Genomic DNA, 13,326 nt, shown 5'->3' with positions numbered 1-13,326 from the left:
AACAGATTGTTAATGGATATTTTGTTATAGATTGAATTAGATAGCTTTTTACATCAGAGGAGCAGTTTTCTCGAAAATGCCAACAGATTGTTATTGGATATTTTGGTATATAGTGAATTAGATAGCCTTTTACATCAGAGGAGCAGTATTCTCGGAAATGCCAACAGATTGTTAATGGATATTTTGGTATATAGTGAATTAGATAGCCTTTTACATCAGAGGAGCAGTTTTCTCGGAAATGCCAACAGATTGTTAATGGATATTTTGGTATATAGTGAATTAGATAGCCTTTTACATCAGAGGAGCAGTTTTCTCGGAAATGCCAACCGATTGTTAATGGATATTTTGTTATATAGTGAATTAGATAGCCTTTTACATCAGAGGAGCAGTTTTCTCGGAAATGCCAACCGATTGTTAATGGATATTTTGTTATATAGTGAATTAGATAGCCTTTTACATCACAGGAGCAGTTTTCTCGGAAATGCCAACCGATTGTTAATGGATATTTTGTTATATAGTGAATTAGATAGCCTTTTACATCAGAGGAGCAGTTTTCTCGGAAATGCCAACCGATTGTTAATGGATATTTTGTTATATAGTGAATTAGATAGCCTTTTACATCAGAGGAGCAGTTTTCTCGGAAATGCCAACCGATTGTTAATGGATATTTTGTTATATAGTGAATTAGATAGCCTTTTACATCAGAGGAGCAGTTTTCTCGGAAATGCCAACCGATTGTTAATGGATATTTTGTTATATAGTGAATTAGATAGCCTTTTACATCACAGGAGCAGTTTTCTCGGAAATGCCAACCGATTGTTAATGGATATTTTGTTATATAGTGAATTAGATAGCCTTTTACATCAGAGGAGCAGTTTTCTCGGAAATGCCAACCGATTGTTAATGGATATTTTGTTATATAGTGAATTAGATAGCCTTTTACATCAGAGGAGCAGTTTTCTCGGAAATGCCAACCGATTGTTAATGGATATTTTGTTATATAGTGAATTAGATAGCCTTTTACATCACAGGAGCAGTTTTCTCGGAAATGCCAACCGATTGTTAATGGATATTTTGTTATATAGTGAATTAGATAGCCTTTTACATCAGAGGAGCAGTTTTCTCGGAAATGCCAACCGATTGTTAATGGATATTTTGTTATATAGTGAATTAGATAGCCTTTTACATCAGAGGAGCAGTTTTCTCGGAAATGCCAACCGATTGTTAATGGATATTTTGTTATATAGTGAATTAGATAGCCTTTTACATCACAGGAGCAGTTTTCTCGGAAATGCCAACCGATTGTTTTAATGGATATTTTGTTATATAGTGAATTAGATAGCCTTTTACATCAGAGGAGCAGTTTTCTCGGAAATGCCAACCGATTTTTAATGGATATTTTGTTATATAGTGAATTAGATAGCCTTTTACATCACAGGACCAGTTTTCTCGGAAATGCCAACCGATTGTTAATGGATATTTTGTTATATAGTGAATTAGATAGCCTTTTACATCACAGGAGCAGTTTTCTCGGAAATGCCAACCGATTGTTAATGGATATTTTGTTATATAGTGAATTAGACAGCCTTTTACATCACAGGAGCAGTTTTCATTTGCTCGGAAATTGAAAGGAAGAAGATAGGAAGAAAATGAGCAGTATACTGGAAGGAACACTTCTTTCTCGACCTTATCCAATAATTTATTTGAGATTTTGGGTACTACTCCACATACGCCGCGGCTGGCTATTCTGTAGTCCCTTATTTAGTTTGATTTGTTTTGCTATTTGATCAGAAGTTTCATTTCTCAAGTACCGGACATGAACCTTGAGAGGCAATAAATGTTGTCTTAACCTCACACTTGCTGCTCCAAAATCTAGTAGAAATTTGTATTTCGACTAAACTCTTGTAGAAATGCATATAAGTTAAAAACTCAAAAAAAGCTAAACAGAATATATATATATATTGATTGACAGATTTGTCTTCGAAATTAGATGTGTAGTCATATTGTCACGTAGGTACTCTAGTGTGGAACTCAATGACACACACAAGAAGTAGAGCTAAACCAATTTATTAACTCAACTCTGAACTGAGAACACAGTGACTGACAAATCTTCTGCTTTTATACTAGCAGCCAAAACTCCAGAATACTTTTCTGGAGACAGTAGGAAAAGTCCAGAACACTTGTCTGGTAAACGAAAGAAATGTCTAGAATCGTCTGGAACATGAAATAAGCAAAAACATAAAATCAAGGAATTAAATATGCACACAAACTGTGAATCGCATTGTCTCTAGCGGGATTCGAACTCACCCTCTCTTGAAAACAAGATCAGAGCTAGGACCATTCGGCCACGGAGAATCGGCTGCCTCTTTTCAATGCGGCAATATCACTGACTCTCCGCCCCGATCGATGGCACTCGAATAAAAACCTGAATGACCGGACTGATGCTACAGCAACACTGCGGGGAACTGTGGTTGAATCCTAAGAGCCATCACCGCCCACGGTAAAATACTTCCCTAAAGAAGTACATCCCGTCATCGATGGGATGTGCAAGACCCTTACCTTTTCGTGTACCCTCCAGGTTGACGAGAACCAACCACCATGCCGAAAGCTTCTCATCCTCATTTCGAGGTGCCCCCGGGGGTATAAAAAATTATATGAGTATTTTATTTTTGGCCAAATTTACAAAGAGAAAGATAAATTTTTGGTTTGTATAATAACGAGTATGAGAATGTCATTCGCCGAAACGCAACGGCGTGGGTAAATAAATTTAAGCTTGTCATTTAGACGTGAAACATTTTTGATCTGAGTCAACTTTTGGATCCAAAGAATAAAAATGGAAGGTTTTCAAAGGTCACTCTCCGTTTTCTTCATTATATAACGAAACCAATGGCCCAAAACGTATCCTGCCACACTGTCTCATCTATATCTATACTTATATATAAAGCTCAATATGTGTGTGTGTGTGTGTTGGCGCTCTACAGAAAAGACCATTTGACCTACAGCTACCAAATTTGGTACGTGTATACCTTAGAGGTCGGGAATGTGCACCTGGGGTCCCTTTTTTTGAAATTTTAAGTAGAATTTTAATTATTAATTAAAAACTAACTTTCCCGCCAAAAAAATGTTCATTTTCCCCACCAACAAATGAGTAAGGCTTCAGCTTTTTTTCCAACAGCAATGAGGCTAGAGCTAACATTTTTCGGCCGATTATTTCAAACGATTCTGTTTATTTTCTTAATGTTTGATGCATTTAAAATTAAGCATTGTTAATGAATCGATCTTTCAGATTCATTATGAAGTACTTTTGAATTAAAATGAAACAGAATAAAGGAAATTAAAAATTTCTAATCTATATAGTGTTACCCCAACTGGCGTAGAAAAATTCACGCATTTGATTTACCGTAACTGGCGTTGAAAATTCAAGCATGCGCATTGTATTTTAATTATTTACATTTGAACGGAAGCCGAATTTAAATTATTTTTAGGTTAGTTGTATGCTTTTGTAATTAAATTGTATTTATGTTAGTTTAAGTTCATCGTTTTTTAAGTAATTTTTTTAATCTGTTTTCGACCGATTATTTTAAGCGATTCTGTTTATTTTCTTAGTGTTTGATGCATTTAAACCTAAACATTGTTAATTAATATACCTGCTCAAGTTGAATCTGAAAAAATTTTATTGACAAATTCTTGAGATATTACATAAATTAAGAAAGATATTCTTTAATGCCCATAAGGTTTAAACGCTCAGTGACTCTGTTATCAGTAATCATATTATAAAAAAATGCTTTGTTTCAGTAAAAAATATTATTATATTAATTGCAGATTAATTTTACGTGAGCTAACAGAAAATTCGAGAGATACAGATTACGTTATGACTGAAGGCCTTTATAATATTCTGAGTGAATTGAAATTTGAAGTTTTAAAATATTTTAATGAAAAAGCTATTAAAGTAGGAATTACATAAAATAATTAATTGTTAAAATTTTAACGAACATTAAGATTGGCGAACTGGCTGGTCGCCAAAGACGGCTAGTATAGTATAAAAGGAAGTCTCCTGAAAGCGTCTGTATGTTTGGATGAGAAAAACTCGAGAAATAGTTAACTGATATTGGATTATTTGTACCATTTTGTACGGCATATATTAGGGAAGGTTTTAGTTTATTGAAATAGTATCAAAATAAAAAAAGGAGTTTTATAATTGCGATTTTAATTATTTTCCTACTACGATTCGCGCATGCTTAAAAAGAGCAGTATCTGAGATTTGTACTTTTCCGCGCATTTGCGAAAACCTCAAACTGCACATGCGCAAATAGCAAGAGTTGTGGTATGCATATATCATACGAGCATACATATATCGTACATTTCTTTGTTTACGTCTGATTTTAACAGTATTTCTAAACTCATTATGCCCAAAAGCACATAAAAACTGGAGTACATTAAATGCTAAAACGCTCTTTTGTTGTGCGATAATGGGAATGTAGAGGAAAAAAACGTTCGAGAGAAAGAATGTCGACACTTTGGGAAGAAGAGTCTTCTGTTGAGCGAAGTAACCGTCTCTCTTTAAATCGCACTGCAATTGAATTACAGAAACAGAATGAATCTCATGAAGAGCGAAGTGATCTCCCAGCCAATATAGTTTACAAAGAAATACTATGAAGAGACCTGAATTTTATTCTCATATCAGATTATACAGAACTGATAACGAAGTGTGGGTAAAATTACTTATTTGTATAATTTTTAAATTTTAAAACAGCTGTACAATTTTAGTGAATTGTTTTGTCTGTGAACATATCATATTCTTATCTTTTTTACAGTCTAATTATTTCTGAATGTGTGCTATAAAAATTGTTTTGTAGTTATTTGTGATGATTTCTAAATATATTTTTTATGTTTGTTTGATGTTGCGTTTTCAACCTCATGTCATATCGGATGGAGGCAAGACTTAAAAGTTAAGCTAATTTTTCCTCTTGGATGTTAGGCCATCTGCAACAATGTGCGGGTACTGTAAGTTACACAGTAAGAGAGAAATGCGATAAAAAAACTTGGTGCTAAAGTGTCTGAGTACACGAAAGAAGAATAATATCACCGACTTCTTTCTAACTCATTTGCATTTAGAAAAAAAAACACTTCTTCAGCGCCCACTTCCAACGTTCTAGACTTCCCTGGAAAATCTTAGAAGTCTGTTGATTTCCTGTAATTGATTTTATATTATCCAACCAAAATGGAATCCTGAATGAGACAGATAATCGAATATACGTACATACTTGGATACCTGACCGAAAAACGGTATTTAAATTATTTCATAAAGAAAAATAAGCGATATTTGCTTATACAATATTAACATAATTATCAACAAAACCAATTATGTTTATAGTTTGCATATTTGCATATTATATGCAAATCTTATAGCTTTAACATATGTATCAAAATTAGATTTTAAGACGCCGTTGTTGGTTTTTACTAGCTAAGATCTTTGAATATCTTTATTTGAATATCCTTTTGAATATCTTTATTTTTCCCCAAATGACGCGGATCACTCCTGTTCGGATTATTAGAATTCCAAGTCATTATCGTCTGCGCATTATCTTGTTGCCCATTGAAACTTTATATTTCTGGGATTAAAATAAGTCGCTGGGAATTTTTCATTAGTGTTAGAAAATAATGACATGCATTATTGAATATATAAATTGCGGAATAATTCTTTCTTGATTAAAAATATGACAATCATCACATATTTAATCAAGATTCAGATTAAAAAATATTTTCAAAAATTTATTTCATGCAATAGAGAATAGTTAAACGAAAAGTCAAGCATGGAATAAGCGTTCAATCCCTTCATTAGGTTCAATCTTCATACAGCCTCTTTAAAAGGTTCATAAATTTAGCACATAAGGCCAATGACGTTGTGGCGAATTGTTATGAGCGAGAATAGAACCTGGAATGTTGTGGTTCGCAGCCGAGTAACAAGACCACAATACAAAAGTAATTGCCCTGTATCGTAGCTGTTTTCTGGCTTATAAGCTTTTCACCACAACGTCCTGCTGAGACATCAGATCTTCGCGATTAAACAATGAAATATCACTACTTTTAAATATGATATCAAACAAAATGTATTCTAAAAACAATTTGAATGCCATTGTTAGATATATTTCTAACAACTAGCCGTATTTTACAACCAGCTGTTTGATGGGTATACTGGTTCAATTTATTTTACTCTTTGATGTTTAAATTCATATTCATTTCTCCCCAAGTAAAACATATTAGCATCAAAATGTCGCAGATATTGAACCCATATAATAATTTTATATTTTAATACCATTATAAATGCAAGAAGTAATACTGGCTGTAAACTTGTAAGGGTTGGTGGTTAATTGAAGTATTTAGTTGGTTACGATTACAAGGACGGGTGACGCCAATCATGTGAAGTCAGATCTGGCTGGATTTTGGCATCCAGCTCGGATGCTAAAATCCGAGCTGGATGCGAGCCAATAGGAAAGGCTCGCTCGTGTGACCAGGGTGCCTGGTACACTCGATTCTGGCTAAGGCGATGGACGAATGAGATCTGACGCTGTTTACTTGCTCCATTTACGTACCCTTTTTTGGCTTGGCCATGTTTGGCTTCCTCATTTCAGGTGAAGCATGATCCTAATTAAATCTTATCTCATTTCTGTAAATAGCGTAAATATTTAAATGTTTTAATTATATGTTGTCTTAATGATTTAATTGTTTGTTTAATTCGGATGTTATTATTCCTTTTTTTTTCCAAAAAATTCACTTTACCCATTGATGCTGTCTTACATATATGCTTTGTTCATTATGTATATATCACTTCTATTGGAGTCGAGTTATGAAAAATTATTGTAATTATTGTATGTAAAAATTTAAGAGTCTTGGTGATTCATCTTCAAATTAGACATTGCCGTGACTCTTGTTCGTTATGCTAAAAGCATTGATAATAAAGAAAGCCCTTCTTCATTAGCTTTCAATAATGTCAGAGAATCGCATGATCAAAAAAAAAAGCAAACTGCTTGAATTTTATTTCAAAAAAGAAATCTATTAATGGAAATAATGCACAAAATATTTTTTGTTTAAATGTCGAAATTTACAAAATAATTCTTATCAGTTAATTCGTTATAATTAAAGGGCCACGGTAGCCTGGTGGTAAGGTCTCTGCTTTAGATCCGGAGGGAGAGTTTTGGGTTCGTAACCCGATTCCACCGAAGAACCATCGTGTAAGCGGGTCTGGTGCACGTTAAGTCCATCTGTGCCACGCGTCCCTCCTCTGGCGTGGAGCGAGGGGTGCCAGCTCAGGTGTCATCCTCGTCATCTGACCGCAGCTCAAAATGACGAGGTCCGTCCCAAAACTAGTGTTGCTTTAAAACGGGACGTTAATATAACTCAACTAAACTCGTTATAATTAAATAGATATATTTTTGAAATCTATAGTGATGTAAATAAATGGTTGCAAATGCTGTTTTCTCTCTTTAATTTATATATATATATATGCGCCTAACTTATTCGCGGTAACTTATTTGCAGCACCGTGATACAAATAAATGATTTAATACTTCTGAAAATGATATTATTTGCACAACAATATAAGTTATTTTAGACTGGTAGCATCTTACAGAACGACTAAAGTGATTTCTAAAACATTTATTCAGTAAACATATAATGAAAATAAGATTGAACAATGTCCCATATCAAATTCAAATCCATTTCAATATATTTGAGTAGGTAGATTTGTGGGTGTCAAAAGATTAATGACCTCTTAAAAGCAGCTCTATGTTGAATTTCGCATTAAATTATTTAGTTTGTATATAATGTCAACCAACTACCTATTCATTAAATTTTGTAAATCCAAAAGCAGATTGTATTCCCAAACTATTTAAAATCCCCACTTGAGTTTAAACTCACAAAAGATCAAACTGCATTAAGAAAATGTTCGAAATGAAATACCATTTTCTATAAAAGAATTTCCATAAATTTATTCATCGAATGACGCAGATTAACAACCGTGCGTATAATTTAATCTTCATATAATTGAATAAATATTTCAATTTCAACAGTTTATATTTTATATCAGTCGGTATTTCAGAGTATTTGTTGAAGAATATGCATATAAGTACCTTTCGTAATATATTTTTGGATAATAAACGAGAAGTATACTGGCAACTAATCCTATCATTCAGAGAGAGTTTAAATAGGATAATGCACTACAATCCCTTCTTCATTTTAAGAGCAAAGTCCGCCCAATGTTTAAAGAAGCGAGTCTCAACCTAGAATAAATGTTATTTGCGACCATTTATTACAGAATGTCTGATGAATTGCTCTTTACTTCGCAGGGATTAGCATCAATTATCATTCATCTTCTAAATGTTGAAAGTAAATATGCAAAACTGAAATATAAACTCACCATTTTTAAGACTGTTAAAATATTCGTCTTATTAGGCTATTAAAATGTTAAGATACTAAACTTTATGTTTGCTAGAGGATTTTTGACTAAATCGAATATATTTTATAGATTTCTACTGGGTTTAGTTTAGTTATATTAACGTCCCGTTGTAAAGCAACACTAGAGATTTCTACTGGGATATCTATTTTAATGATGCAAATATGTGTATCTATATTTGAACCTATGGATTGGATACTGTGCACCATCGTTTGTAAGTATGAATTGACATGAATATTGGATAGTATCCAACAAATAAATAAAATTTATTCTATTTCGGTATTCAGTTTATTTTAATTAGTTATATTAACATCCCTTTGTAAGGGAACACTGGGGTTATTTTAGGACGGGCCTCGTAATTTTGAACCGTGGCTAGAAGACGAGGACGACACCGGAGCTGGCACTCTCCTCTACACACCATACCAACAAGAGGACGTTTGGCCCTGACCTATTTAATGTGCAGCAGACCACTTTACAAGACAGTTCTTCTGCGGAACCGGGTTCCGAACCTGAAACCCTATGGCTCACGACCCCATACCTTACCACCAGATCACCGCGGCGCTGCTTAAAATAAATGAGTGGTCTTGTTGAATTTTGAATCACTTAAAATCTCATTCATTTAAAGCGAAGTTTTTGCGTGATCTCAACACAAATTATGTAGATTTCTGAGAAAATTTAAAACAACTCTATTGAATTTATTTTAGTCCTGTAAGTTAATCGTGCCTTTAAAAACATAAAAAGGATACAAAAGTGCTCAGGTTAAATATACCAGGTGACACTGGCAATAATTTCATACAAAAACATTTATTGTTATTCTTTAAAAATGCTGTTCTGTGTGCTCATGATGGTTACATTTTAGTCACGTATGTTTGAATCAGAATATTTTAACTAGAATTCTATTTTCCATAATATTTTCGGAATAAAGCGGCAACTTCTATTATTCAGAGAATCGGATTTCTTTCACCGTACGCCCACCATGATAAATTCTTTATAAAAATATGTGTTTTACATATCATACAAAACTTTCTGAACATAGTCTCCTATAGCTATGGAAGTCGCATGCACCTGTACCTGTACCTGTACCTGTAGTAAAGTTACTATGCTAAATTTATTGAGATAAATTATGTGGCTCGTAAAAGATAAATAAGCGATTTACATAAAATAAAGGGGAATTTTCAAAAATGTCAGTTTTTTAAAAAAAACACACGTTTTTTTATTGGACTTTTAGATTGCTATAAAAGCACAGGAAAATATTTCATAGAGTTACTTGTTTGTTTGTTTCTTATGGCACTTGCCACTGACAAGCCCGCTGTTACGAAGACAGCGATTTAAGCATGAGGGGGACGTCTCTTATTTTTTATAGCAGCGCCAACTAGGGCCAAGAGTACGACTTTGCTACTCACGCATCACTCATTCGCTTGCACAACCCCTTTTTACAGGAGGCACATTCACAAATCTCACAGATAGAACAACAGAAGAACAACCATGCCCAAACCGGGACTCGAACCCGGGACGCCCAGATCACGGGGAAGAAGCGCTACCCCTATGCCAGGACGCCATCAGAGTTACTTGTAAAAATGATGTAGATATTTGCTACTAAAAGTAGAATCCTTCCATGACTTGAAAATGAGTTCGTCCTTAAATTGAAAAATGCATCCCCCGCGATTACCATATAGTTTTTCTTAGTTAAGCAGCGGAGAGGTAAAATTTAATCGCCGAGGAAAGTTAGCAAAAGTAATAATAAAAGAATGCAGAAGACACATTCGTAGGGGAGAAGAATCTAATGATACATTTTTCAGTTTTAGTTAGAACCTTTTTTCATGTCAAGGAAGGTACATACACTTTATCTCAAATATCTCCTTGAAGTTTATTCCTTTGTTTTTATTATGATATAGGATGTATTTTTCTAACATCAGTTTTGGGCTTATCTTCTTTACTTTTTGTTAATCTCCATATTTCGTCGCTAGGGGCGTTGAAACCTATCTGAAAAAATTCAGCCTAATCTCTTGTCTATAAGTATGTGTTTCTTCCCCTGACATACCGGAACACAGTTTTGTATTTAAAGGGTTTAAATGATTTTATCAATTATCCTGTAAATAGAATAGCCTTAAAGGATTCCTCAGAAATTAACTTTTAAATTTGATTTCAAATCTGTAACATAACTGTTCTAATTTAAAATTTTTTTTTAACACATTTATGTTTTTTGTATTATACGATTCAATAATTTACTGTGGTTTCGTCTTTAATTTGAACTTCAGTTTGTAAGTGATGTGATTGGACTTCAGCTTTTCAAATAATATGTTTTCTAAATTGAAGGAAAAATATTTCGCCTTGGAGACTTCTTCATTTGTGAATGTACTTGATTGGAAGATTGTTCTTGTTTTTGCCTTATTCAGTTTGCTTACATTCAACTCATGCTTTTAACAAAAGTTTGTCATTCCTTTTTCTAAATCAGTGACAATTTCAGCTATGATTTAACCTTATATGTGAGCAATAATTAAACATTTTTTATTATTTGTCCAATTTCAAATGCAGTTGATTTTTCTCATAATATAATAGGATGTATAAAAAAAATATACAGGGTGTTCATTAATTATTGTCGGGGTTTCCATACCTCATAACTTTCGAATAAAAATTTTTACGCAAAAACCGATTACGTATTCGTAAATTACAACTCAAAGAATTTTATTAATGATATTAAAGTGTAAAGCTTGCATAATTTACACTTTGTAGGTATTCAGGTGAAGGCGATTATGTATTCGTAAATTACAACTCAAAGAATTATGTATTCGTAAATTACAACTCAAAGAATTATGTATTCGTAAATTACAACTCAAAGAATTATATATTCGTAAATTACAACTCAAAGAATTATGAATACGTAAATTACAACTCATAGAATTATGAATACGTAAATTACAACTCAAAGAATTTTTGTTAATGATATTAAAGTGTAAAGCATGCACAATTTACACTTTGTAGGTATTCAAGTGAAGGCGATTATGTATTCGTAAATTACAACTCAAAGAATTATGCATTCGTAAGTTACAACTCAAAGAATTCTGTATTCGTAAATTACAACTCAAAGAATTATGTATTCGTGAATTACAACTCAAAGAATTATATATTCGTAAATTACAAGTCAAAGAATTATGAATACGTAAATTACAACTCAAAGAATTTTATTAATGATATTAAAGTGTAAAGCTTGCACAATTTACACTTTGTAGGTATTCTGGTGAAGGCGATTATGTATTCGCAAATTACAACTCAAAGAATTATGTATTCGTAAATTACAACTCAAAGAATTATATATTCGTAAATTACAACTCAAAGAATTATGAATACGTAAATTACAACTCAAAGAATTATGTATTCGTAAAGCACAACTCAACGAATCGCCTTCAGCTGAATGCCTACAAAGTGCAAATTGTGCAAGCTTTACATTTTAATATCATTAATAAAATTCTTTGAGTTGTAATTTACGAATACGTAATCGGTTTTTGCGTAATATTTTTTATTCGAAAGTTATGAGGTACGGAAACCCCGACAATAATTAATGAACACCCTGTATATTGCTGATCTTAAATTTGAATTTTTGCTTTCTTCTTGCAATACACTGAAATTTGTAATGAATCAAAGAAAATTTTATTGAATAATGTTCTGAAAAATGAATTAAATCATAAAATGTATTCTACATTACATTTAAGACTACAGTTGTTAATGATTATCCTTTCCAACATTCCTCAACAAACAAAATTATTAGAAATATTCTACATATATGTATACTTGAAAACATCTTTAAAAATTAATTAGAAGAAAAATATTTGTGGCACTTTAATGGGTGTCATTATAATAGTAAATTTTAGAAATCATGTAAAAATATTTTTTTTTCCTATTGTATTTTTGGAAGATTTCACAGAAAACTAAAATATAATAAAATATAAACCAAAATATGGATTAATTTTAAGCATATTAAATTATAGCTAAATTCTGAAAACAAACACGATTCAAAATGTACATTTTCTTCTTAAATAATATAATATGTTTTCCAAAGTTTGTAGTTTAATTGTGAATATTATGTCTTGTAAAGCAACAAAATTCACACCAGAAGGCATACATTCTCTTTTATTCTTAATACTGAGAATTCCCTTTCATAACTCGTTTGAATTAAAATTTTGTTTAAAATATACAATTTGACGTACTGCCAGTCATTTGATACAGAAATGGGTCGTAAAACTTTAAGAATTATGTATATTTGTATTTAGTTTGCAAATCATGCACACAAGGAAAATGAAATAATCTAAAAAGCGTGTATTAAGAATAACTGCCTTTGAAGCTATTTATCCTATGAAAATGGTTTGGAAGAATTATTAATCATTAAATATGCATATATTCATAACTAGAGCTTACATAACTTACAACCAAGCTACGCTCGGTATGGGATTCTGTCATAAATATTCATTAAAAAACAAAAACAAAAAAAAATGACTAATAGCAATAGTGACTATAATATATCACAGAAAAAAAAGAAAAATATATATTGTCTTAAGTAATGTCTACGGGACAAAAATCAATATCAAAAACGGAAGCCCAGAATAAAAACATCTGCTTCTTCACGCCGGTTGTATTAATGGCTGCCAGTGTAAATGATTGTAGAAGATAAAAGTCCAGTTCTTGCGTTTTGTTTGAAAGATTTTGGATACAAAAATATTAATGATTTCTAGAAGTTTGCAGTGCAAGCCAGGAGATTTTGTTTGCCATAAATCAATTTTTGTTTCAAAACTTAGCTCGTATAGCATTTCAAAAATTTTTCTTATGGATAAGGTACTTCTAAAGTCACAATTGTCTTGAATAGAGAATTATAATATCATA

Source organism: Argiope bruennichi, chromosome 7, assembly GCF_947563725.1.
Source record: "Argiope bruennichi chromosome 7, qqArgBrue1.1, whole genome shotgun sequence".
In the NCBI taxonomy this organism is placed as follows: domain Eukaryota; kingdom Metazoa; phylum Arthropoda; class Arachnida; order Araneae; family Araneidae; genus Argiope; species Argiope bruennichi.
Note: the sequence above shows the minus strand (reverse complement) of the source record.